The sequence below is a fragment of the Seriola aureovittata genome, chromosome 1, assembly GCF_021018895.1.
Source record: "Seriola aureovittata isolate HTS-2021-v1 ecotype China chromosome 1, ASM2101889v1, whole genome shotgun sequence".
Lineage (NCBI taxonomy): Eukaryota > Metazoa > Chordata > Actinopteri > Carangiformes > Carangidae > Seriola > Seriola aureovittata.
Genome location: NC_079364.1, coordinates 30379049 through 30404785, shown reverse-complemented (window position 1 = coordinate 30404785; position 25737 = coordinate 30379049). Strand labels below are relative to the sequence as shown.

Below are 25737 nucleotides of genomic sequence, written 5' to 3'. Positions count from 1 at the left end.
AAGAAGGAATGTGATGATTTGAACCTACTAAGCAAGGGAACAGTAATTAGTTGGGTTAGGTTGAGGAACAATCACAGTCATTATCAAATGAAACCTGCATTGAGGAACACTGGTCTCCTGTAGCTATGTCCCAAAGTTTTGTTCACCCCTTCACCCACCCCAACCTCGGTCTTTGTGGCTTAAAACAACATGGTGCTCTTCTTCTTCTGCCCCTAACAAAACAAGATTTGTGATTCCTATGGAAGCTTGAGGGCTTTGCCAATATCTGAACATGTGTATGCCTGTTTTTGGGCATTTACTAAACAAACTGCTGCTGTTGCTACAAATCAAGCTCCAAAAAATATATTTTCCCACCAATGATTATAATGCACCATGTGATCAGGGCAGATATTGAGTCTGCTTGGATCCATTTGGATATTAGACATATTGACACACAGATCCAAGGCCCACATTAATAGATTGGAACCCTACCAAACCTGATCAGAGTGTAACTCGGACCCTGCCTGACTCGCATGCCGGCTTGGTTGTCGGTTACTAAAAGTAAGTGGAACCTGCGACCTCTAACCGGGGGTTGAGTATCAAGGGTGCTATAGGGAGGTATTTGTTGAAGGAGAGTTTTCTTCCCTTAATTTTCCCCACCCACTTTTCCCAGTCTTTCAGTTTGGAGAATCAAATCAGCAACCTTCAACAAAACCTCTTGTCTAATCTCCAGATTACACCCCCCACCCCCCCCACCTCACCCCACCCCCCTCCCTCACACTGCAGGGGAGGGACGCTCAGGCAGGCAGAACAGGGCCCAGATGCCCAGCTATGGATAAGGTTTTTTTTTTTTTTTTTTTTTTTTTTTTGATAGAACCCCCACCACCACCACCACTTCAACCCCCCCCCCCCTTCTCCTTCCCGATGCCTTCTCCATAAACAATGAAAAGTTAATGAAGAGGTAACTTAATGATGTAATGAATATGGCAGAGCCCAAGGTCAAAGCTGGCTACAGTCTGGAGCTGGGCACAAGACGGGGCCAGGTGATAACACATGGTTTTATATGCCTCCCTCTCTCTTTCTCACGCACACACGCACACACCCACGCACGCACGCACACAAACACACACAATCACAGAAACACAGTCTCAGTATTGCATGTAGATCTTAATATTATTTGTCAACTGGAATTGAGAGAACAATCCCTGGTTTTGAACTGTCTGCAGAAATATGCTTTGTTGCTCACATCTGTGCATCTGTGTCTTTTTGTGTGTCATGGAGGGAGGTGTGTGTTTGTGTGTGTGTGTGTGTGTGGGGGGGGGGTAAGGGTGTTTGAAGTACTGTGGGTAGTAAGTGTAGAGGAGTGTTTATGCATGTTTTTTAAGTTTTTGTGTGCACATGCAGCTGTGTGTGTTCGTGGCTTTTGCATTCTTTCCTGTGTGTGTGTGTACAATAACTCTGTGTGTGTGTGTGTGTGTGTTTGGCAGTACAGGGACTTGTTCTGATGTTGGAGCTGGTGATTAAAAATTGAAAAGGTCTGAATGACACAGTAGAGGATTTGGCATAGCCAGGTACGATCAATAGAACTCTGGTGAATGGCTACTACCCTCACTTTTTGGGCTGGAGGGCGCTTGGGAATGAGGTGTGTGTGTATTTGTGTGTAGATGTGGGTGTGAGGAAGAGAGTGTGTGTACACTATGACTTTAGATAGTCAGTAAACCAATTACATTTTAAAAAGACATTATTTTCCTCACAGCACTTTTACCTTGAGTGTGTTTTTAAACCAGCTTGTAAGCATCTATCTGACACTGGCTGCTCTTATGTGGAACAGTAAAGAGGATGTCAACCCAACACATCCGATTCATTGGGAAAAGAAGTAAAATCAAGAAGAAGAAGGGGCAGTGATGGCGTACAGGAGAAGGAAAGATGACAAGGAAGGAAGGAGAGGATAGCAGTTCTTAGTGCGCGGCTTACCCAGCAGCTAGGTGCTCTTTATCTTCGATCTGTTTGTCCTCGGCTGGGCTAAAGAAGTGTCTACATCTCACTTTATCCCCTTATAGCCTCTCACACCACAACATATGGGGAGAGGGGAGGAGGAGACTGGGAAAGGGCTGCGCAGGATACAGAGGGTGGAGAGGAAAGGAAAGGAAAGGAAAGGAAAATTACATCAAGGTGGAAAGAGAGGGAAAAATAGGGATGGAGGGGTTCAACCAGGAAGACAAAGATAATGTGCATTGAATGCCACAGTTTAATGCTGCTGGTTAGCGAGCATGCAGGCTAGTTAACTAGCTTTGATAGCTTACAGTATATAGGCGTTAAACATTAGCTAACTGCTCTATTATCCTTCGTAACACAGAGTCTTAAACTTGTCTTCAGCTGGTTGTACAAATTGTGTTTCTTTGGCTCTGCCTGTTGACCTCAACCTCCACAAACCTCCGCAGCAGCTCCACTAACAAGAAAAATTAGTTTAACTAAAACACAAATATTCCATCTGCTCACATACTCTGGTCTGTCTGGTCAGAGGCTTTGTTTAAGTAAAGTCTTGTGTGGCATTTATACATCACAGGGACATAATACAGTAGATGAAGCACAGCACAGCAGCTCAGACACACAGCTACAGTGAGCATGCAGTGTAAAGGCCAACATGGGCCTTTCAGAATAAAATGGTTTGGTAGATTCCACCTTTCTCACATGAATCCACAGGGAAAGTAAGAATGTTTTCTCATATGTGTTTCTCATCATGATGATAAAACAGTGCAGCTTGTTCTGGTGGCAGTGTAAATAAGGTCTTGTCTCCTCTGTGTGTGCGTGCGTGCATGTGCGTGCGTGCATGTGCGTGTGTGTGTGTGCATTTTCACAACCATAAAACGTTGGTTTTCTGACGAGATTCTTTAATTTTAAATCATTTCAATTTTATGTTACTTCCACACACACACACGTTGCATATGGATTAGATGCAAAAATTAGATCATAATAAATCCTGACAGGGCTAAAAGGCCATTTTAGAATGATTTCCCCAAGATGGCGTGTATGTGATGGAGATCTGCCTTGTAAAGCACTGGCTTACAATGTGGAGTACGGGGAACCAGACTAGTCCTTCAGGCTTTACAGACTGTCTCGTCTTAAGGAAGCTGCAAGTTGAAAGATCAGCCACTTGCAAACAGATATTTCCAGTTTATTTCAATCTAGCGAATTTCTCATAAATGTGGCTTAGTGTGACTAGCACAAAACAGCATATATCAGGGGCAATCAGCATGAGCCATGTCCGGCTATCCAAATAAACATGACTTTTACATGAATCATTTCAAATGTTTGTCTGAATCTGACTGAAAATAAACACAGAAATTAGCTGCTAGCTACACAGGGATCTACATCTTTGTCAGCAGTTTGTCGGCGGACCTAATCACCTTTCATATTCATCCGCACACGCTGGTTTGATTAAGTGTGTGGGGACGACTTTCCGACTTTCACTGCTTATATACTTACGCTATCACTGCAGTTGTGTTATATTATATAATAGGGACGAGTCATTTCATCGTGGTGGTCGACCGTATTTATCCGAACTGGAGTAAACAGACGAGGAGCTGAATCAAACAGACACAAAGGCAACGGGACCGTCCCGAAAGACAATGGATCTCAGGAAGCTGACGCTGTTTCTGCGGTCGCTGCTCTCAACAGTCGACTGAGAGGGAAAACTTTAGCTGCAGGGAGACCTGGGAAACTTAGATCCGTTCAGGGATGGGAGTAATTTGAGCAGAAATGATTTTGCGGCACTTATCAACACTGTTTTCCCAAAGACTTTCTTTTCACAGGCCGACTCCATATGGTATGAAAAAGTGAATACAACAAGTTAAACACTGAGTAAATAAATGCTAGCATCTGGTTTTATTCCTGGACCCAATATTACAATGGTAGTTGAGAGAAAAGTTACAATAGTGTTGGATAATTGTTCCCAAGGAAAAAAAACTATCCGTACAATAAAAGTAACATGACGTCTCAGAGTTGTGTTATGCAAGGTGATTAGGTCAGTTGCCCCAGATATATATCCCTGTATAGTTAGCATAATGGCTGTTGAGTGGCTGTAGGAGTTAGTATGACTCATAGAGCCACAATAGCCACATGTATGGGCCACGACCTAGTATGACTATACCAGGTTGAAATAAAGTGGAATTGTCCTTTAAATTCTGCTCCTCAACAGGTGATTGTTTCAGTTACGATCATTGTTCAACAGAATGTGACACTTTTGATTGATAGTTACAGAAAAAAATGGTCTTTTTGTGTTACTCTCCTCTATAAAGAGGTCATAGGTCAGGGTGAGGGGACTAACCTTTGACCCTACAAGTCAGCGGTCAGGGTTAGCTAGAGAACCACAGCCTTGGAGCTAGGAGGGTTTAGACATCAGCTACATTGGCTATCTACAAATATCTTATGAAGTTAACTTAAGTTAAAAAAAAAACGCTGTGAAGATTTCATCTCCTATTAAATACATTTGTATGCAATTATTTAGCATCAGCAAAACATTACCTGCCAACGATTTGCCTCGTTGATTCTGCAGGATGCGTGTGTAGCGGAGGTTTTGCAGCTAAAACCACCAGGCTAAAGCTCATGGTTATATTCTGTAAATACTAGTATGAGACAGAGTGTGTGAATGGAATTTGTCGGAGGATGGATACTGTCCAGTTTCTGTAAGCAGCACAGAGTAAAACTGGGACTTTTTCTGTGAGTAAAAAAGTTGGCCTGCCCTTGTGAATGCGTGTGTGCGTTGTGTGTGTGTTGCACTGGTAATGTTTGCAGCACTGGTGAAATGCGGCCGACCCTTCCAGTGTAACTCAGTGATCACGAGTTAAAAAAGGAAAATAGTTGCCAGATCTCAGGAGACACAAAAGACTGGACGAGGCTGCCGTATACTGTGTTAACGTGTCAAAAGCAAGTTGTTTGGCCTTCAGTCCTCGAGTCTCTGCTGTGTGTGTACCTCTATTATAGTAGGTCGTGGTGTGTGAAGTCTTTGTACACAGTAGTGCCCAAGGCATCACTCACACTAACCCTCTATTGAAATCCATTTGTTGAAGTGTTTTTGGTGGCTCAGCAGGCTGCAGCCGTGCAGCTCCGCTCGCTCACAACCTTCGTCATGAGTCATTCTCTCCCTCTCGTGCATGTTCTTACTGTCAATCTTCTCTCTGTGCTAAAAGCAGAATACACTAAACTTAGCTGTGATCAATCTGATCTGCTGGACTGCAGGCGTGATAATGCACGGGGCACCAAAAGGCGCAGTAGATATTATAAGCATGGATGCTCTATTATTACATGATAAGAGCAGACTCTCTGCTGTGAGTGTTTTATGAAGGTCATTGAATTGAATCAGGAATATTTCCTGGACTCCTTTGCACATCATATATATATATATATATATATATATATATATATATGTGTGTATATATATTTAAAAACCCCATAATGTAGCATGAATGTGGTTTTAATTATGCATTTATGGTTTGTGTTTATAGGGGATACTTTAACTAAGATGTGCATAAGACCGCAGAGTGAAGATGTGCTTTATTGTCTGGTTTCAATATAAATTTGTCTCCTGTCCAATGTCCAACTCTGCAGTTGCAGTCACATACAAAGGAAAACAAGGCAAATCACAAGTGTACAAATGTAGCCGCTAATGTGCTGACAGCTTACACCAGCTTAGCCGTCCACTTTTAAAACTCAAATGTTACCAAATCAGGTTCTTTGTGAGAAAATGTGAGACCATTATAGGCAGCGATCGTATGTGCAACACAAAGAGATTTGCTCCACAAATGGACAATCACACACTGCAACAGCGTGCTCAACATGTGGGGCTTTTGATGGGACGCTCTTGTTGCACAGTTTGATCTTGCGAGTTGCATTGTTAGCCCTGTGAAAAAACACCTGTGTGTGCCGAGCGCCGCGTGTTAAACTCCGGGTCATTTTGACAAAGTGTAAACACGCAATCTCCCCCCATCAAATTCCATTAAACTCTGTAAGAACACAAACACACACTCCAAAAAAGAAGCCCCCAAGCAGCGGCATTAAACAAGTGCTCTCATTTGGACATAAATAGTGCGATCTTACTCTCATAAATCATGCTGAGATTGTACATTTGGCCCCGGCGAAGGCTTCAGGTTCGCACAGACCTTCTGTAAACAGGTTCTCCTGCGGCCCCGCACAACTTCTGTATGAGTCAGTAGATGTGTGTGTGTGTGTGTGTGTGTGTGTGTGTGTGTGTGTGCAAGGTTACTGGGCTTGATCCATTTTAAAAAGAGTCTTGCTGTAATCAAAAACAATAACCGCTCAAAGCATAAACTCTTCCAAAGCCGCCCCCCCCCCACCCCCCCCACCCCTCTACACACACCCCCACCCTCCCCTTGATGTATGAAATAATATTCTGTGTGTGGGCCCTGGCCGAATGCTGAGAACGCAAACATTTCACAATAAAGTTGTTTAAATAAAGTCCTTGGCATAGATGGCTGGGAGATAAAGGACATGCTGCGTTAATTACAAGCGCCCGTTAAAATAAACCGCCGGTATAAAATATGACTCTCTCTCTCTCGCTCCCATTCTTGGGGATTTGAACCTATAAAATGTCACCGAGGTGTGCACCTCAGATGTGCTGTTTGGAGACCAAACACAACAGCAGCAGCTCGATTAGAAAAGAGTGATACAAAGAAAGAGAAGGAGGGAAAAAGGAGGGGAAGGGAGGGAGGTGTGTGTGTGTGTGTGTGTGTGTGTGTGTGTGTGTGTGTGTGTGTGTGTGGGGTGGGGGGGGCAAGATCCACAAAAAAACACAACAGAGCTCTACAATCAACAAAGAAAGCAGTGTTTACTCTGCATTTAAAGACTTATGAATTCTTCTCGCCCCCGCCTTGCCATTGCGTGGCATTAACTGAAAGGGAAAACAGCCCAGTTAAGCAGCCGGTTTATTATTCTTCAAACTCTTGTCTGAAAAGTAATATGCTTTAAAGGCACAGTAAACGTGCCGGTGCGCCCACCCCCCCACCCCTCTGTATCTCTTTCAGCCTTTCCCTTACCAAGCGGTATGCGTGTGTGTGTGCGTGTGTGCGTGTGCGTGTGTGCGTGTGTGCGTGTGTGTGTGTGTTTAAGTGAGTAAAGTTACATCGCGAAAAGAGAAGGCCGAGAGATGGATTATTTTTCCTGAAGGATGGACTTAAGTTTCTGCTCTCTGCTGCTGCTGGGTGGCCCACTCCTCTTTAGCCGTGTTAACATAAGAATAGAGTGGTGGCCAGGGGGGTGAGGGAGGGGAAGGAGGTTGGGGTGGGGGGGTGGGGTGGGGTGGGGGGGTGGGGGGGGTTTAGCTGGGTAGCCGGTTTAAATTATTCTGCGCCTCCGCTGCTGCATAGCAGGAGCTGTTGTTATCCACTTAGAACATCAGACAATTTGTTCCTTCTCCCTCTTTCTTCTCTCCCTCTCTCAACCCTGTGGGCGTCTTTATCCTGGACCCTTTGTACCAGTGTTATGTTATAACGCCTGTCCGGGTCCAGGATGTACTCTGTTCCCCTGCCACTTCTCCTATCCTGCTTATTTTATTTTATTTTTTTCTTTTATTCAGATAACTTGTGTTGCTCATTTTCAACCCCAAATTTAATTTGAGTGTTTTAACTCAGACTGAGCTAAACTAATCAAGTGAAAAGACTCTGCCCCTGTGAAGATTTACCTCAAAAATCTAAATATCAAATCTTAACTCTCCGTGCCGCGGGCTGTCATCCAAGCTTCAGTGACGAGCGCTGTGACGCTCGCAGGCCCAGATGAGGAATGCAGTTATGAGGAGATGTTTGTATACATTCAGCCTGTGCCTTGGAAAGCAGCGATGGCGGTTGAGCACAGCTTAAAGACATCTGGATGCGATGAAATGCCATTTGTCTAAACAATCAAGAGTCTTACCAAAGCCACCCAACGTGTGCTGTGCTTTTAGTACATACTTGTGCAATGTGCTTCAACTGAAACTGTTATTGACAAATATTTCATTGCGACAGCCTCATGAGATCTCATAACAATTTTTTTTTTTTTTTTTTTTTTTAACATCATTCCAGCTTTGGGCTGTAAACATAAAGCATTTGTGACTGGTGTGTTCTCCAGGATGGATTAGATGTGGTCAAGTTCATTTTTAAAAGAGGGTGGGAAGGTGGAAATAAAGAGAGACATAAAACCATGGTGGCATTTGATTGCAAGTAAGACTGAGACAAATCATTGAGATCGTAATCTAAATACTTAAATTAAATGCTCATTCGTCTTACTGAACAAAAAGAGGAAAATGGCCACTAATAACCGCTCATATTTTGTGGTTGACCACCACCGGCCATCGCTGCGACCAAGCATTCAGGAGGGTTTAAATGAACTGTCTTGCAAAAAGATACAATATCAACATTGTCAGGATGGATTTTTTTGTGCACGCCGAAGACACGAAATCACAAGATAAACACTCGCACATGCAGAGAATGAGGCATCATGTGTCAAAAGAAATGCCACACCTATAGATTTATTTCCTCCTTAATTCCATTTAAACAAATGGTCTGGGCAGTCATGGCAGCCAGTGTTCTGAGTATGCCAATGCTATGTGTGTGTGTGTGTGTGTGTGTGTGTGTGTGTGTGTGTGTATGGTGGTGAAGGGGGCAGGCAGACATGACTGGGATAATAAGCGTCATGGAATCTAATCAGATTTCTAAGAGGAATTGATTGTTGTGAGGCAGCCGGTGCAGGAGTAGGGTTGACAATAAGCTGAAATTTAAGTGTTAATTTTTATGCTAATCCTCTGGCATCTCTGTGTGATGCAATTTGGTCCAGCAGCCCCTCGACTTTGCGCCGCAGATATGAAATTGTCCCGCGCACAGAGAAAATGTCAGCTTGCCAGACCCTGAAAGCTTGTAATTTATTAGGTATGTTTCTATTAGTATGTGTCACAGTTGTTAGAGAGCCACATGCGCAGGCAGGCAGCCACACCACCTCATTCTCTCTCTCTCCCTCCCTTCCTCTCCCCTCTTTCTCTCTATCACATTCTTCCTATTCCTCTCTATACCCCATAACTTGCCTCATCCTCCTTTCCCCAGCTTTTTCTCTTCTTCTCCAGCTCCACTTCTTTAGCACATATGCACGCGCGCACGCACACACATTATGTGCACGCGCTCGCGCACATAATGACACACACCGTGCTTGTTCTTAAGATGGTCTCGGCTCAGTGGCTGCTACACTGGGGCCTTAATGTATTATCATATATCGGGTGGTCCTTGCCCCCTGGACAAAAGGCTATTTAATACAATTTAATGACATTCCCAAAGATTGGCGGTGGCGGCAGCGGTGGTGGTGGTGGTGTTGAGGGGGGTGGGATAAAAAAAAAAAAAAAAAAAAAAAAAAAAGAAAGGCAGAGGCCCAGATGAAAATAGCATCTGTGTTTTTCATGGCTCACCCATGCAAACATTGCAGTGTAAAATGTGTGACTTTCCCTCCTCCTCCTCCTCCTCTCAGTGTTTCTCTATCTGTATCTAAAGCTGCAGAACAAAATCTAGTTTGGGGGGGGGGGGGGTGACTGATAGAGCTAAAGATGAATAGACTTTGAAAATCACCTTCTCTCTGGGCCTTGGCAGGCTGCCTAAGGTGTCAAACAGTGGGAGAAACTCTCTTTTACTCTTCACTTTTCACCTCTTTTCAAAATTAGTAAAAATACTCCATTATACTGCTGCTACTCCACAGTGGAAGTCAGAGAGGTCTGACCCGTAAAATCTTCCTGATATCACACCCCATGTATGGTAGTATTTTCAGCAATAGCCATTCACTGTATTTACACTCTGTATATAATGTTTTTCAGTGTAACTAGCAAAGTCTGCCTTCCCTGTGCTGTATTCAGATTGCGTCTCCATGCACAAGGGATTCACAGGAAATCATCTGTGCATGTACTGGACATGATACAGAAGATAAAAGCTGGTGCATCTGCACATTTCAAACCATTATAATGGCAAAACATACAGTTTCGAACACAACTCTGGGGCCCAGCAATGTCTCCTAAAAATTATGCTCAATTTGCAACAGGAAATGTGTTTTGAAAGAAACATAAGGTCTGTAATTTTACATTTAAAAAAAGAAATCAACATAATGAGGAAAGATATGAAATGAATGTGTCTGCAAAGTTTAAAAATTCTTGTATGAAAGCGCTCCTTTTAGGAAGTAGGATTAATGTTTTGTCGCAGCCACAAAGCTCAATTCAGCAAGTTAATAAATATAATTAAATACTTGAAATAATCAAATGAAATAGCTTTTACTGTTAAGCATTGTAATGTTACATCAAATGAAGATATACAGTATGAAATTAGCTATCAAAATGAATCTAATTTGTGTTCCCATTTGTGATCCCACCTCTGTCACATCCTACATGTGAATTGGTGTAAAAAGGGTGCAGACGACAGCACCCTAAATTTGTAATAATAACTTAAAGGCACAATGAAACAACTGAATTCACGCTGCGGACCTCACAGAAAGAAGGCTGTCTCTGTTTGTATTTCTCTCACTTGTTCAATAATTGTAGCTTATTGTTAGAGAGCGAGACTTAGCCACTCCATTTCATTCAAAATATCAAATTAGGCCTAATATTTGTGATACTCAATTGCTGGGTAAATATAACAGTCTTCAATAGTTAAAGCTTAGTGCGCAGAGCTAGACAACAGTATCAACAGCCTGTTGCCCCCCCCACCCCCACCCTAACCCTGTCTCCTAGAAATTACATTTCTATACAAATAAACTGCAACAACAAACACCTTTTGTCGGAAATGTGTACATTTATTGTTTACAATGTGTACACTTATTAACAGCAGCTGAGTTGCCTGGAGGTGGTTACACTGGGCAGTATCAAGCCCGCGACTGTCGCACCCAGACCTGGGTTCGATTCCACAGTCCCGTCTGTGCTTTAGGCAGCAAAAGTACTTTGGTGAAGGTTTGGGAACGATCGGTTTTACCAAAAGCTGAAGCTTAATGCTACGTCCACACTTAAACAGTTTCACTTTAAAACGCCCCCTTACGGCAAAAACAATCACCACCCAGACAGGCGTTTTAGTTTTGTAGCAGGAATGATCTCCATCCATTCTAACATGCCCCAAAACGCATATCACATGACCATTCACAGTCATTAGCTTGCCTCCTGCGCATGTAGACAGTTGTAGCATTATAACCTTATCTGCTAGCAAAGACAACAAGGTCGCCCACGCTTTTAATTTGTTATCCATGTTCGGGAAAGGGGTGACGAATCAGGGAATTGGGATTCAGGAAACGAACATGGGGGTCTGGGTGAACGTTTCCAAAAGTAAAACATAACCATGAAGCTTTCAAACTAAAACAGGGTCAGCAAGCTTTCCAAAAGTCTGTGTTTTAGGGGTTTGAAAAACTCTGGAGTAGTTAGGACGCCAGGCAACAGTTCCGCAAAAGAGATGCGTTTTAGAACTAAAACGTTTTAGTGTGGATGTAGCCTAAACCCAACTACATGCAAATCCTGCCCGGTATAAAAATGCAGAATCATGGACTGGAAAAGACCAAATATCCGTGGAGCAATTGCGTTTCCTTCAAAACATATACGCAACATTTAAAAATAACTACGAAGGAGAAAGGGTTGCTGGGTTTGGCTGCTGCTGTTACCACCGGTAACCACAGGTGTCACCATATTCAGGTGGACTGAAGCTTTAAGAATTATAACTTTAAGAAAAATGTAAATACATATTATGCGCAACGTCCCATTTCAGAGTGATACAGTATTATATACAGCAAATGATGATACTATATTTTCTTTATTATTATATTGGCATGTAAGCAGCATTTTACTGTTACTGCTTGGGTTAGCTATTTTAGCAGTTTTACATTCTGTTGGGTAGTTTAGTCTATAACGATATCTGAGCTATATTTCGTCAGCTCATCATGTGATTTTTATGTTAAAGTACCTCAAAAAATGAATTACTGTGAATTAAATCATAGTGAGTAGTTGCTTAAAACAAAACTACTATTACAAAATTGTAACCAAATACAGAACTGGAGTGCTGCTTCATCAGTAAGGAAACGACACAGTGTCTTTTCTCCTCCCTAGAATTCGATTCTATTCTACTTTATTTTTAGTCGTCTCCCTCTTTATGTTTAAACACTGCTAACATCGCTGTGCTCCCTGCTCATATATTGAGTGGTACTAGAAAGCCAGTCAAAACCGTACTCAGTGGGCCCAGAAAACACAGTGAAAGGTTTGGATGCAATTCACATATAGGTCAATTAAATGCAACAACATCTGCTCTCTCCCTACCATTTGCATATAGCATTCATATGTTAATGATGTCCCTTGTTTTTTTTTTTTTTTTCTGCATGTGTGTATGTGCATATGTGTTTATGTGCGCTATTTGTTTCTCTCTCTCTCTCTCTCTCTCTGTGTGTGTGTGTATTTTTTTTTTCTGTACTTCCTCCCCTCCTCCCAGTCTCTTTGTATCACCAAACAAAAAGAGATGCAGAAAATTTGGATTCATACTTCCCTTTAAAAAAAAAAAAAAAACACACACACACACACAGATACGCCCGTCCTATTTTCACTTCCTCTCGCCTGACGATTAAAGGGGAGGTTAGACGAGTGCCACAGTTGTTCCATTGGCGTGCCCCTGATTTCGACAAGAAGCCCCTTTAACAGCAGAGAAGGCAAGGCCCTATCTCTTCTCCAAGCAGCTTAATGCTTTATAAATCAATGATGACACAGATGGACTAGCGATAATCTATTTAGAATGCCTCACAGCAAATATTGTTGTGCAGATGATTAGACAGACAGTTATTTTAACTCAGACCCCCTAAACCCAATCTTCCGCTTCTCATGATGCTCCTCAGATTTATAGTTGTAATTTGCGATTTGATATTTTCGTTATATGAAGTGAGTTTGGCAAAAAAAAAATAAAACAAGAACAGAAAAGAAAAAGAGATGTACAAAATGGCAGTAATTAAAAGTGAAATCAAGTTGTGGCAGGGTGGTGTGTGTGTGTGTGTCTTTGTGTTTGTTTGTCTCTGTGTGTGTGTGTGTGTGTGTGTGTGTGTGTGTGTGCATTTGGGCAGCTTGAGGAACAAAAGACATGAAGAGGTGCTGGTGTCTGTGCCAAGGCCATAATGATAAGGCATGTTTCTTTAAAGAAGGGGGAGACAGACCTTTAGCAGAATTATATCTCCAGGGCGTGTGTGTGTGTGTGTGTGTGTGTGTGTTTGTTTGTGTATATATATGTGTGTGTGTGTGTGTGTGTGTGTGTGTGTGTGTGTGTGTGTGTGTGTGTGTGTGTGTGTGTGTGTGTGTGTGTGTGTGTGTGTGTGTGTGTGTTAGACAGTCTAGTGACACAAGGGGGGTTAATGGCAATCCAGGATCTCTGCCCCTTTTCATGGTCGATGGGTCTCAATTTGGCGTGCAGAGGGTGGAGAGGAGGAGGAGGAAGGGAAGAAGAAGAGGAGGAGGAGGAGAAAAGAGGAGGAGTGCAAAAATGAAGTGGAGGTTGTCAGACGTGGCAGCTGCTCGGAGGCCCTGATAAATATAAGCCCTTATTGATCGGTTGAAAATGAAAGATCCCCGAGTGGCGTGCAGTATTTAGCTTCTTGTCTGCCTCACGTCAGCGGTGGCCTTGCCTTGGAGGGATAGATTTTCAGCTGTGCCTCCGGGCACCACAGCGAGCCAGCTTTGATTTCATCTTTAACCTTTTTCTGGCTGCATTCCCTTGACCTCTGCAGCGTCGCTTGCTGAATTTGTTAGATTTTCATTTCGACATTGACCCCCCTCCCCCCCCCACCACCACCACCCCATCCCACCTCATCTTCTTCTTCCTCGTCCCCACACGTCACTGTCTTCGTCTTCGTTCTGTATCCCCTTGTCCATCTTCCTCTTCGCCTCCTCAGCTCTATATTTCATTATCACCTCTGCTTCTAATCTGTCCCCCTCCACTGTTTTCTCCCTCTAGGTGGCCATTCCAGTAAGCAGTAGTCAGTCAGGAGTGACAGCGAGAGGCCAGTTGATCCTGACAGACAGGTTGGACTCCAGTATGCAGCTGGTGTGTTAAGGTAAGCTCACCCCACACACAATTCATACCTTCACCTATGGCAATATGTTGTCTTCTTCACAGCTCCCTAAAACCCTGTGTATTTGCCTCTCACACTGTTGGGATAAAAGAACAAGAAACACACACACACACGAATAAATGCACACAAACACACACGCACACACACTCCAACTGTTCGTCATTCACTCACCATTTAGTCTTATCCCCAAAGGCACTCCGTCTTAAACCAAAACACACACGCGCACACAGAGACAGTCACACAGCTACAGTACCCTGCTTGCTATGTGCGCAGACAGAACTTGTAACAATCTGGATTGTGATAATCTATGATAATCATCCACCACATGCCACCTAAAAACGCACATGGGTGGCATTCAACACCCACACTGGCACATTGCTTCTGTGCGTCTTGCCTCCCTCTCCTGTTCTCCCCAATGTCACTACCTCCAGCGTCAATGTCACTACTTTGTTCCTTATTTCTTTTTTATGTATGAGGAGGCTCGTGCTATAACACACCGCGAAGGGGGGAAATAGGAACGAATCTTGAACAATTTATGTTTGGCATTAGTGTAATTGAATCCCACTCGTATATCAAAGAAAAAGAAAGTTGCGAGGTGTAGGTGATATAAATGCAAGCTAGGGATCCATGAAAACACGGATCTGTCCCTCCCCTTTTTCCTTGTCTTCTGAACAATGTCTCCCATCTCTTTTTTTTTTTTTTTATTCTCTCCCTCTCTCCCCTCCTTTCGCTAGATGGATGATAAATTCCCAGCCAGAGAGCCAGCAACAGCTGTTGGCAGACAGGCCTGATATGAGAATAGCAGCATAGGATGAGCAGGCATTAAAAATTAATATGCTATTTAGCCTAGGTGTATTTTAGGTATTTGACATTTTCATGTCCGGGACAGACAAAATTTATTCATAGTACAGAAAAAAATAAAATAAAATAAAAATAGGAAGAGAGGAAGAGGTGTAGGGAGAGGGAGGAGGGGATAGGGGACATAGAAAGAAGGGGGGGTACAGGGAACACCAAGTGGGGTGGGGCAGGGGGGGTTGAGGGTGGAAAACCTTATATGAAAGTAGAGTACGAGAAGGCTGGTAATGATGATCACACCATAAAAGTGGAAACTGTTGTCTACTCACGGAAGGTTCATCTGAAAGAGTATATGTATGTGCAAGCTTTACAATAGCCAGCCTAACATTTAAATGAGCTATTTATAACTTTTGCTATTGCTACATAGCTAGCGTTAGCATTAACAGCTGTTTACCTACCAGTCTTGAAGAAACGTTTTGAGTTCAGCATCAAACTTCATGCCTTTACTCACCACCAGCTGTCCTCAGAGGTGGAACGCAACACCAATGTTAACTCTTCTCTGTATCTTTTCTTCTACTGAAGTTAGCACGCTAACCAGCTAGCCCCAGTCGGTCACGTCACTTTAGTGTCACTGCAGCCTCCAATCTGCCCAGAACACATAACTCTGCTCAGAGGACGTATTAGAACCTCTTGTATTGTAAAGACAACATGGCTGTATCTCTTGTCAAGCAACAATCAACACCACCTGCTCCCAGCAAGACACAGTGTTCAGTGTGAGAGAAAGCATACAAATAGCCCCTTTTAAATGTTGGAGACATGTTGATAAAACATCCCGTGCAAGAGCAGCTTTCACTGCTCCCGTGTTTTGTGAAATCAGCACTTAAATAACTCCTACAGCAATATTCAAAGCTGGTTACATGTTGTGTTTTCCACTTGATATCTCATCAAAGTAGCTATTTCCTTCGTGACACCCTTCCATCCACTAGCTATACCGCCATTCGTTTTGAGGGTCGCGAGGAGGCAAGAGGCGGGGAACACACTGGACAGGTCGCCAGTCTAACACAGGGTTGACACATAGAGACAGATTCACACCTACAGGCCACTCAGAGTCACCAATTAACCTGCACATCTTTGTACTGTGGGAGGAAGTCGGAGTACCCTGAGGACCTAGAAAGGCCCCAGCCAAGTGGCAGGTTCAAACTCCGAACCTTGCTTCATTGCTGTGAGGCAACAGTGCTAACCACTGCACTGCTGTGACAGCACCAGAAAAAAACACTAGTATTGTTCTTTGTTGAAACATTTGAAACAACATATATTTAGATCAGCTTAAAGGTTCTTTCCTGACCTTGGAAACAACAGTTTAACTAGAAATGATAATCACTAGGTCTAATGATGTTGTGTTTCTGAAGCTTCCAGCCATATTTCATGGCCTTCCTCAGTGGATGGAGTTGCTCAGGTGTCATGGAGATGGTTTAGTTGTTATCATGTGATGCAAGTATGTAATTCAGTCACTTGATAATAGGTGGTTGTACATGGGGGAGATCTTAACCCCTTGTCCGTCCTTGAACAGAGACAGTGGTTACGATCTCCACCCATATATAAGAGCGCCCGTTATATTGTGACCGAGATTCCACATTTGGTCATGGGTTAGTAAGTCGAGCTTGAGATGAGAATTTCTTGTCAAACCTTGATTTGCATTATTCTGACAAGCAAACTATTGTGGTTGTGTGAATAATAACTATTGTCTCTTAGTAGCAAAGGGTGGAAGTAGTGCGACTACACACCGCACAACCTCCGTGGAAGGAGGTTGTGTAAATGGTTCGCTCAACCAAGCGTGTGACTTTGACACAGGAGACTGCTCCTCACATTCCCCCCCCTTTTTTTTTTAAACAACAGTCATTATGGTGTCTTTTAACCATGACTCTAATCTTTTTCTAGCTTTGACCAACTCTTAACTATAGCTGTCAACATGGTTGCTACTATGTTGACGGCCATTTTAACAGATGACTGTAAATGCGTCAAAGTACTAAGCCCGAATTTTGAGTTCAGTTTTCTTATGGTACCAAAATTTGAGTCGTTGATGAGGGACAAAAAAAGATATGCTGTAGATGTAGAGTAGCAATATCTAAGTCTTCTCATTTATCCATCCATCCATGCATTAGCTATACCACTTATCCTTTTAGGGTCATGTGGGAGCTGGAGCCAATCCCATCTGACACTGAGCGAGAGGCGGGGTACACCCTGGACATGATTAGATACGATTCCACTCCACACATATATATATATACGCTGCATATATTCTGGTCTTGAATCTGACTCCCAGGATTAAGGAGCTCATCTGCTGCTATTGAGCCACTCTTCTGCAGTCAAACACAAGACCCCTGGAGGTCCAGACAGTAAAAGTGCAAGTCCCATGCTGAGCCATGCTAGGACCTCTCTGTCTTTATCACTCCCTCTCTGTCTCTCCCTCTCTCTCCTTCCTTGGTGATTAATGGCTAATGCTGCTCCAGTACATCTCTATATCCTCCCTCATCCCTCCCTCGCTAATCGTTGTGAAATCTTAGACATGGCCTGGATCTGGCCTCCTGGAGAAAAAAATGAGGGATTGCGTTGGATTGGGGAAGGAGGCAATTTCCACCTCCCACAGCATCCATATCCTCTGTTTTGTGTGTGTTTTCTCTTCGCTTTTGAATTTCTTCTTCCACATATTTCTACACCTTTACTCTTTTCTCATCAAGACAAAGATTTAGGTCACACGGGTGAGGTAGAGACACTTTCCTCCTCTTTACAGTGCCTGGGTACAATCCAACTCTATAACGGTTTATGACACTTCAGAAAACAATTTTCTACAAATCACAATTTATGTCTTGTCTGTTTGGAGCAGCATGTAATGAAAAGATTCTTGTGAAAATGGACCACCACAATTCACATTTCATTCATGGCCACATATACAGCTGGGCTCTTTGTGTGGACTGCTGCCATACACTGATCAAGGGTTTAAAATCTAAAGATAATATGAAACGTTAACCTGACATTGGTAATATATTACTAAATTATGCAACACATTCTTGTACCCATATTCAGTCCATTTATATATTCAATTCATTCATTTATGTATTCAAATATATGTTAAATGTTTGGTTTGCTAATGGCTCAGCTGATGTAGCTGTTAGCTAGCTAAATTGATCTCTACACAGAAGAGAATAAGCAAGTAGAGTCAAGTCTTCCTTTAGCTGACTTATAAAACTGCAACCCAAACTTCAAACTTTTGTTCATTCAAAGATTGAAACAATCATTTCTTGGAACACTTTTGTGGTAATGCAAATAATAGAAAAGATAAATAAATAAATAAAAAACTAGAAGAAAAGATGAAATTAGTGTGACTTACTGTGCTACAACAAAGCAAGGAGTTAAGCAGCAGTGGCTGGGCATGAATACATTTAAAGTGGTTTGAATCCCATCTTCAGTCAAGGCTGGTTTATTTAGATTAATCACAATCTTTCCTTAACCAAGCAGTTTCGGTGGCTGAAACTTGACCAAATGAAAGAATGGGAGCAACCATAACCATCGCAATGGATGCCAGAATGAAGTTGAAAATAGTTCAACTTCTGAAGAGATGCAGTGCAAATCACTTGACAAACGGCAAACACAATTGCTCAACTCATTCAAAGTGACGAGAGATCCGGGAAACCCATGTGTGTTCCTGAGTACTCATTCATAGTTTAGACAGGATCAAGAAAGACTTTGTAATTTATGACCTTGAGGGTGCCCCACATAATAAACACTTACAAACGGTGAATGGCCACTGTGAAGGGAAGATGAAGGAACCACGTGTTGACCATCACTCAAAGTCTAAACTCTGCATGTCCAGTCAAATTTAAGGTATTTGTATGTATTAGTAGTTTTTCCCAGAGCTTTCAACTGCAAGCCTGTCCGTGCTCAAGGATGGTCTTTTATGTTGTGAATGTGATCGGACTCTGACAGCTCTAATCCTATGAGCCAGCTTTAGTTTGTAGATGAAGATCCTGAGATGTTGTTGACCTTTGAGAAAAGCTAGTAAGTCAAACTTGAGTTGCGGTTACTTTGTCGAACTACGATTTCCAGGGTAAAGAATGAACTTGCAGGAATTGAAGGTACCGTTAACTACGCAGAACATCCAATCTTTCTTGAGTGAAAACGGGAGTGGATAAACAGATTAAATGGCTGACATGACTAAAAGGTGGATATTTAACGCATGTAATCACAATCGCAGTGCTGGCACCTGTGCTCACTCACCAACCAACAGTGTCACAACAGTGCGACATTAGCATCACTTGTCATCGTCTTTATATATACAGTACCTTTAGTTTAGCAATTAGCCATCTTCCATCTCTTTCCTGTTGCACCCTTCATTTTCGCCTCTTTGTCTACCAATTATTTTATGTCCTTTCACCCCCCCCACCACACACACACACACACACTTTCAACCTCCTTCTCACCGCTTTCCTCTCCATCTCCATTCCCTCCACACTCACTCTGAAACTTCCCGTCGCCGTACAGCACAGTACTGTATATACGCTGACTGTTATTACCTTGGGGAACATTTAGCAGCTCCGTGTTTAACACCATAACCTCCGCTACATCAGCAGCGGCAACGGAGAGAAAAACCTGGGAGGTAGAAACTAGAGACGGCTCGTGTTAGGCAAGCGTTCGACTGATCACCACGATAAAGATGACAAGAGAGAAAGACAGAGAGAGAGAGGGAGAGAGAGAGAGAGAGCGTGTGACAAGACTGCTTTATTTCAACCTATTGGATGATCAATGATTCTTAAGGGGAGGAATAATTTCTTGCGATATCTCTCACTACAAAGTAAATAGAAATCAAAGCCCTTCAAGCTCTGAGACAAAAGCAATATATGAAAGAAACTATCGTAACAACTCCTTCATTTCTGCTCTTTTTTTTCCCTCTGTATTTCCCATTGATTTCACGTAACCGATGTTAAGTGAAACTATTTGAGAAACAATGGATCCACTTGACTTTCTGTCTCGGATTGGCTCCCACTATAGTCAAATAAAACCTCTAATAAATCTATCTTTGGTACTACTTGTGTTTTTATTATTCCTAATGTGTGATCAGATTTTTGTTTGATGTTCATTCAATACATTAAAAGTTAAACTGAGACATCAAGTTAAGTTTTTTTTTCCCCATGTGAGTTGTTCACAGTTTGTTTTGCAAAGTTTAGCAGTGGCCAATGTGCCTTTGAGTCTGCAGCCTCTCGGCATATTACTGTCACTCCCTATCATTCAAATACCCCCCACACCCCTACCCCACCCTTCCCTAACTAAGATATTGCACACAACTAGCCCCCCCCACCTTGCCTTACCCAGCAACCCTCACTCCACCTGATAGGGATCTGTGGACGTTGATGTCTGTCTCACCGGAGTTTTAGAGGGTGCACAACTTGACAGATAACAGGACTACCAAAGGAGTCAAAAGAGAGTCATGTCCATGTCCATCAATGTGTTGTGACGAGCGTGCACGGGAGGGGAAAAAAAGTGCACGCACATGGACCAAACACTGACAGGAGCTCAGGGAGAGATGGGGAAGGACTGTCAGATGATTACCAAAAGAAAAAAGGAGCTCACACAACCCCACACACACACACACACACACACACACACACACACACACACACACACACACACACACATTCACATCCATCCGTTCAGGGGGGTTCTCTGTCTGTCCCATCATCCTCCCAGGATATCAAGTTGTAATTGATATATGGGCTTGGCTGTCTCTTCCCACCTCACTCAGATACGTGTGTGTCTGTGTGTGTGTGTGTGTGTGTGTGTGTGTTTAGGTCGACTTATCTAGATTTCACCCGTGATTCTTCCTCTTGCCCCTCCACCTCCCACCCCCCTCCCCTCTGCGGGCTAACCAGCGACGTCCCTGTGCGGGATGGACAGAGATGGATGAGCAGAAGAAGAAAAAAAAGAAAAAAAAAAAAAAGGTCCATCATTCCACAAAAGGCTTAATGTGTTATCAAAGTAACTTCCAGCATATTAGCAACAAGAAGCCCCCAGCCCCCTCATATCCTCTGCCCCCCCTCCACCACCCCCGCCCCGCCCCTCCAAGCGCCCACCACCTCCCTCTCCTCCTTTGTGGCGTTGCTCGCTCGCCTCGGCAAGCTTCCTGAATTAAACTGCCGGCTTCCTGTTCTTTTATATGCACGGCCACATCTGGGGCGCCCGCTCGCAGGGCCCCGCCGCTTAATAACAATCACCTTCCCTTTCACTCGGCCCTGATTGTTTCTAATTCGCCCTGACAGATAGTAGCTGACAAGCCGCCCGCACCTCCCTCCCTCCGTGACCCGAGCTCACTCAGCACACTTATAAGGCCTGTCATTTTTAATATTTGATTTTCACTTCGTAAAAAGTTATGTGTTTTAGAGCTGCCACAGCCACAGCCACCACCCCCCCCCCCTCTCCTTCCCCAGTAGTATGATGAAATCAGTATTTAACTGAAACCACGTAGAGCGGCCATTCCTCCCTTCCCTCTCCTTTCCCTGGCCCTTTCAATTCATCCCTTTTTTTTTAAGCCTCCTGCGCTCCATCTCTTCTTCCTCCTCTTTCATTAATTGTCTTTCTTTATCTCTTCCTGTGGTCGTCATTTCCAACTTCTCCTTTCTTTCTGTCTCTTTCACTCAATCTCTTCCTCTCTTTTACTTTTTTTTTTTTTTTTAAAAGACAAGACAAAGAATGTAGTGGGATTGTACAGACTCACATGTAAGCCAGTCTCTAACCCGCAGTGAGCCACCTTTGCAGCCACACTCATCCAGGCGTATATAGTACAAAGCCACGCGGCTAAGAGTGGAGCTGTGCGTATTGACAAATACCCGGCGTCCACATCCATCCGTCAGACATGCAGCTTACTGGCTTCCAGCTTTATTTGCTTTCCATTGATTCCCATTATAGGTATATGGAGCCATGTAAAATGCATATCAGGTAGGCTGATCATTAAATGAAAGGATGGATTCATCGACAGCTTGATGGATGACATTTTGCCGAGCGATCCCTATAGACCTTCAATAAAAACACAATTTGGAGCTTAAGACAAAAAGAAAAAAGAAAAAGAGAAGAGAAGAAAATGACGGCATTTAAGAAGGAAGAAAGAGAGAAAGCAATGATTAGAAGATGGATTTACAAATGGATGGCTGGTAGCACGTGTCCCTCCACTCTCCTTTGTCCTTACAGATCACAGTTGATGTTGAAACTACATGCGACACATAGTTTAATCTGACTGGGAATCAAACCGACGTTAGGTGCCAATGCAAAAAAAAAAAGTCTTGTCCCCTTTGTGTAGCAAGGCAGAACGTGAGGTCGTGTAGGTCAAGGTGGGGTCACTTCCTGTAACAGACTGTGGTTAATCTCCACCTTTTTATGAGCTGTAACTACAGTGTTTTTACTTCCTTAGCCTAACCATACCGTTTTTGGCTTTATTGCGATAGTGACAGTGAAAGAGAGACAGGAAAGTTAGGGAAGAGAGAGAGAGGGGATGTCATGCAGCAAAGGGCCTGAGTCGGATATGACCCCAGGCTTCTGCAGTAAGGGCTGAGCCTAAACGATATGTGCTATACTAAGCAAGCCACCGGGGTGCCCCAGCCTAGCTATACCATAAGTCTACAAATAAGTAATATAATAATAATAAATAAACTGAAGTTGTTCTGTATCAAGGCAGACTGGGATCTTTCTCTAATCTAAACCAAGAGTCTTAACACAACCATAAGTAAGTGTAATACTACTATAGTCACTACAAGTGGATATTCTACTGATACAAAAAAACCCCCAAAAAACCAAAACGCCCCTCATGGTTAAAACAACCCAACTCTGGGTCATATAGAAGCGCTCAAACAAACAACTTATGCGGCCACTTCTTCTGTGAGGACGGTCTCCTGAGTCACAAGGACACCGCCGCGCCGGTCATATCGTATTCACAGCACAACAAATAAAGTATCATCGGATCACTAAATCACCCACCAACTCTGCAAACACGTTCTTTCTGTCATTGCACTCAGCCCTATACACCCAAACACCGCATAACAAACACCCCCCCCACCCCCCCCACCCCCCCCACCCCACCCCCTCTAACCCACCCATCAAGACGTTACTTCCATTTTGGGACACCAAGGTGCCCGGGGCATACCCACTGCCATTCTCCGTCTTTACCCGGCGACAAAAACACAACTAATTGGAGTACCACTGCATGTTTTCACTAAAGGCACAATTTAATTACATTTGAGCTGGGAATGAGTATTTTGGGAATGTCTGTATGTTCATTCAAACAAATGGAGCGAATGAAAAGCAATATTTGTTTTGCTTTGATTAGCAAACGGGCAGGGTAATTTGTTAAGGAGAAAAAGAGTGAGGGCAGAAAATCTGTGTTTAACCCCCAGCTTTCCAGCGGTAGACTTCACACACACACACACATACACACAAGCAGGCACGCAAACACACACACACACACACACATATCTCATCCCCTCCCTAAAACGTGCCCCCTTCCATCCTAAACATTAATGAACTTTTGCTCCTGGCTTTGTGACTCTGTTGTCCCTCCTCTGCTCTCTCTCTCTCTCTCTCTCTTTTTTCCTCGTTTCTTCCCTTCTTTTTTTTTCTCTTTTCTTTCTCCCCAGCCTCCTCTCCCTTTATCCCCCAGTCTCTGTCCTGTGGTCCTCCTGTTCATAAATCCTTTATTAATAACTCAGTGAATAATGTAAAGAGTATTGTTTTCTCCAAGGTTGTATTAATAAACATGAATGAATTTATTTGTCTTCACCAAAGCATGATTAATGCACATTAATGCCTGAATATAGCTAACTCTGCCCTGCATCATCAAGCACATATCACCCCACCCCCACGCTGTCACTCCCACAAAAAAAAAAAAAAAAAAGACCTATCAACATTAAATATTTATGGCATAATATTAATGGTTTTGTAAAGAAAATAACAAGTTATTAATCCTCTGATTAACAACTGATTAACCTTTTTTATTAAACACGTGATCCGTGCATCATCGACTCAGGATATGTCGACTGACTGCACTGCAGAATAATTATTTTTGTGTCTTTTCTAATTGCAAAAATCGCCTGGCTGAACTATATGTGTGTGTATGTGTTTTTTTTTTTTTTTTGTGTCTTTTTTTTTTCCCTTTGCCTTGCGCAGATACACCACTCACACTTGTTCAAACAACAGGAGAATGTATGTAGCCCGAGATGACGGTGGAGGATAAAGGAAAGGGAGAAAATAAAACACACAAACATAACATAGCTGGCACATTCTTTCACATCGAGGGGGGAACAAGAGCGCCGCCTAAATTTAGCTGCAGATCTTTTTTAAAACAATGGGGTTTAATTCACATATCCGTTTATTCTGCAGTCACTGGCGTGGGGTGGGAAAGTGGAGTGAAAACACGGCTGAAGGACAAAACATTTTCTCTCCTCCTTTTTTTTTTTGCCTCTGTTCATCTCAAAGCTATTGTCTGTATTTTTAGTTCTTGTCAACTGAAAGACAATTATGTTATGTTTTCTGACATAATTGTACTGACTTCAGATTGGAGAAGACTGAATTAAACACAATATGAATCTCCGGTTCAAATCCGCCTAGTGGATTTTTTTTTAAATTAGTTTTGGAATCACTACAGTGAGTGTACAGTAAAAAAAAGTAAAAGTACTCATTATCTACATGTTTCGATTTTAACAGTACTCATTTTACTGTGTTGTCTATTTACTGATGTTTTATGTCTCAAAAAGAAACGATGCATTTCAAAGTTTAAACTGGTTGAGGTGGAACTAATTTGAACAGTTTTGCTGGATAATATATATTTTGCAAATTGAATATATGTTTATGTATGTCAAATCTGTATCTTCAATGTAGCTGGTAATTATAGCTGTCACACAAATGTAGTAAAAGTATAAAAGTAGCATAAAATGTTAGTACAAATACTTCAAATTTGTACTTAAAGGACCATAGTTTAGCATGTGTCTAGCTGCTGTCCGGTGGCTCCACAGGTCGGTGTGTTCTGCTTGATTTGATGATATGAGAGGAGTGTCTCATCCTCTCGCCCTTTCCCTGTCTCGCTCCAGCCGTGGTCGTCCAGTGATGGTGCACATGTGAGTTTCACACTCACACTTGTGATGGTGTGTCTCTGTGCTGTCGTGGAGCTAGAAAAAGTCTTAGACTTTCAACAAAGTGCTTTTGTTGCCTAGATTTAACCACAGACAGGACTGTGGATCTGAACCTCGTTCTGTGGTGTCCCATCCACCCCAACCACCTCTTTGTGACTGCGCTGCCGTCAATGAATGTCTCGCTTCATTCTTTCAAAAGATATTCTTTAAAATTATTAGTTTGAAACTTGTGATAAGTGTCATAAAAAAGACGTGTGAACCGACATGGAACATGTAAGATTCATGTCCATGTACACGAATCAATAGATTCAATTTTGTGACTATATCACAAACATCCCTCAGTGTGCTCTGGTTATTTTAACACTATTTAAAACCTAAAATTATTGAGCAAGTTTCAACTCTTTCCACTCACATGAGCTGGGAAATGTTTGCCATTAGTAGTTTCGGTTGTTAGCAGGTAGGATTTTCTGAGCTGACCATGCAGAGCCACTGGGGAGCTCCTTTAACTTCAGTTCTTGATTAAATGTTCTCAATCACTTTCCACCTCTGTCATTTTCTGCTCATGTTTTTGTCACTTAGAGAGCTGTGTAAAAGCAGCGTTCAGACGACCGTCTCATGAATCTATCAATACAAAATCAGATGTATATTGTCCTTTGGGCCAGAATGAGCCAGAATGTTTAGGTTCACAACTTCAAATCAAGCA

At 42.7% G+C, this 25737-nt stretch overlaps 1 protein-coding gene across 6 annotated transcripts in view; it reads left to right on the top strand.

The window, feature by feature from the left end:
* znf536 (zinc finger protein 536) overlaps nt 1-25737 on the top strand; it is a 278944-nt gene that overhangs the window by 113418 nt on the left and 139789 nt on the right. For all 6 annotated transcript variants that reach the window (XM_056404930.1, XM_056405098.1, XM_056404841.1 and 3 more), the window contains one exon: nt 13956-14055. The gene's annotated coding sequence lies outside the window, so the exon portion shown is untranslated. The remainder of the gene's footprint in view (nt 1-13955; nt 14056-25737) is intronic.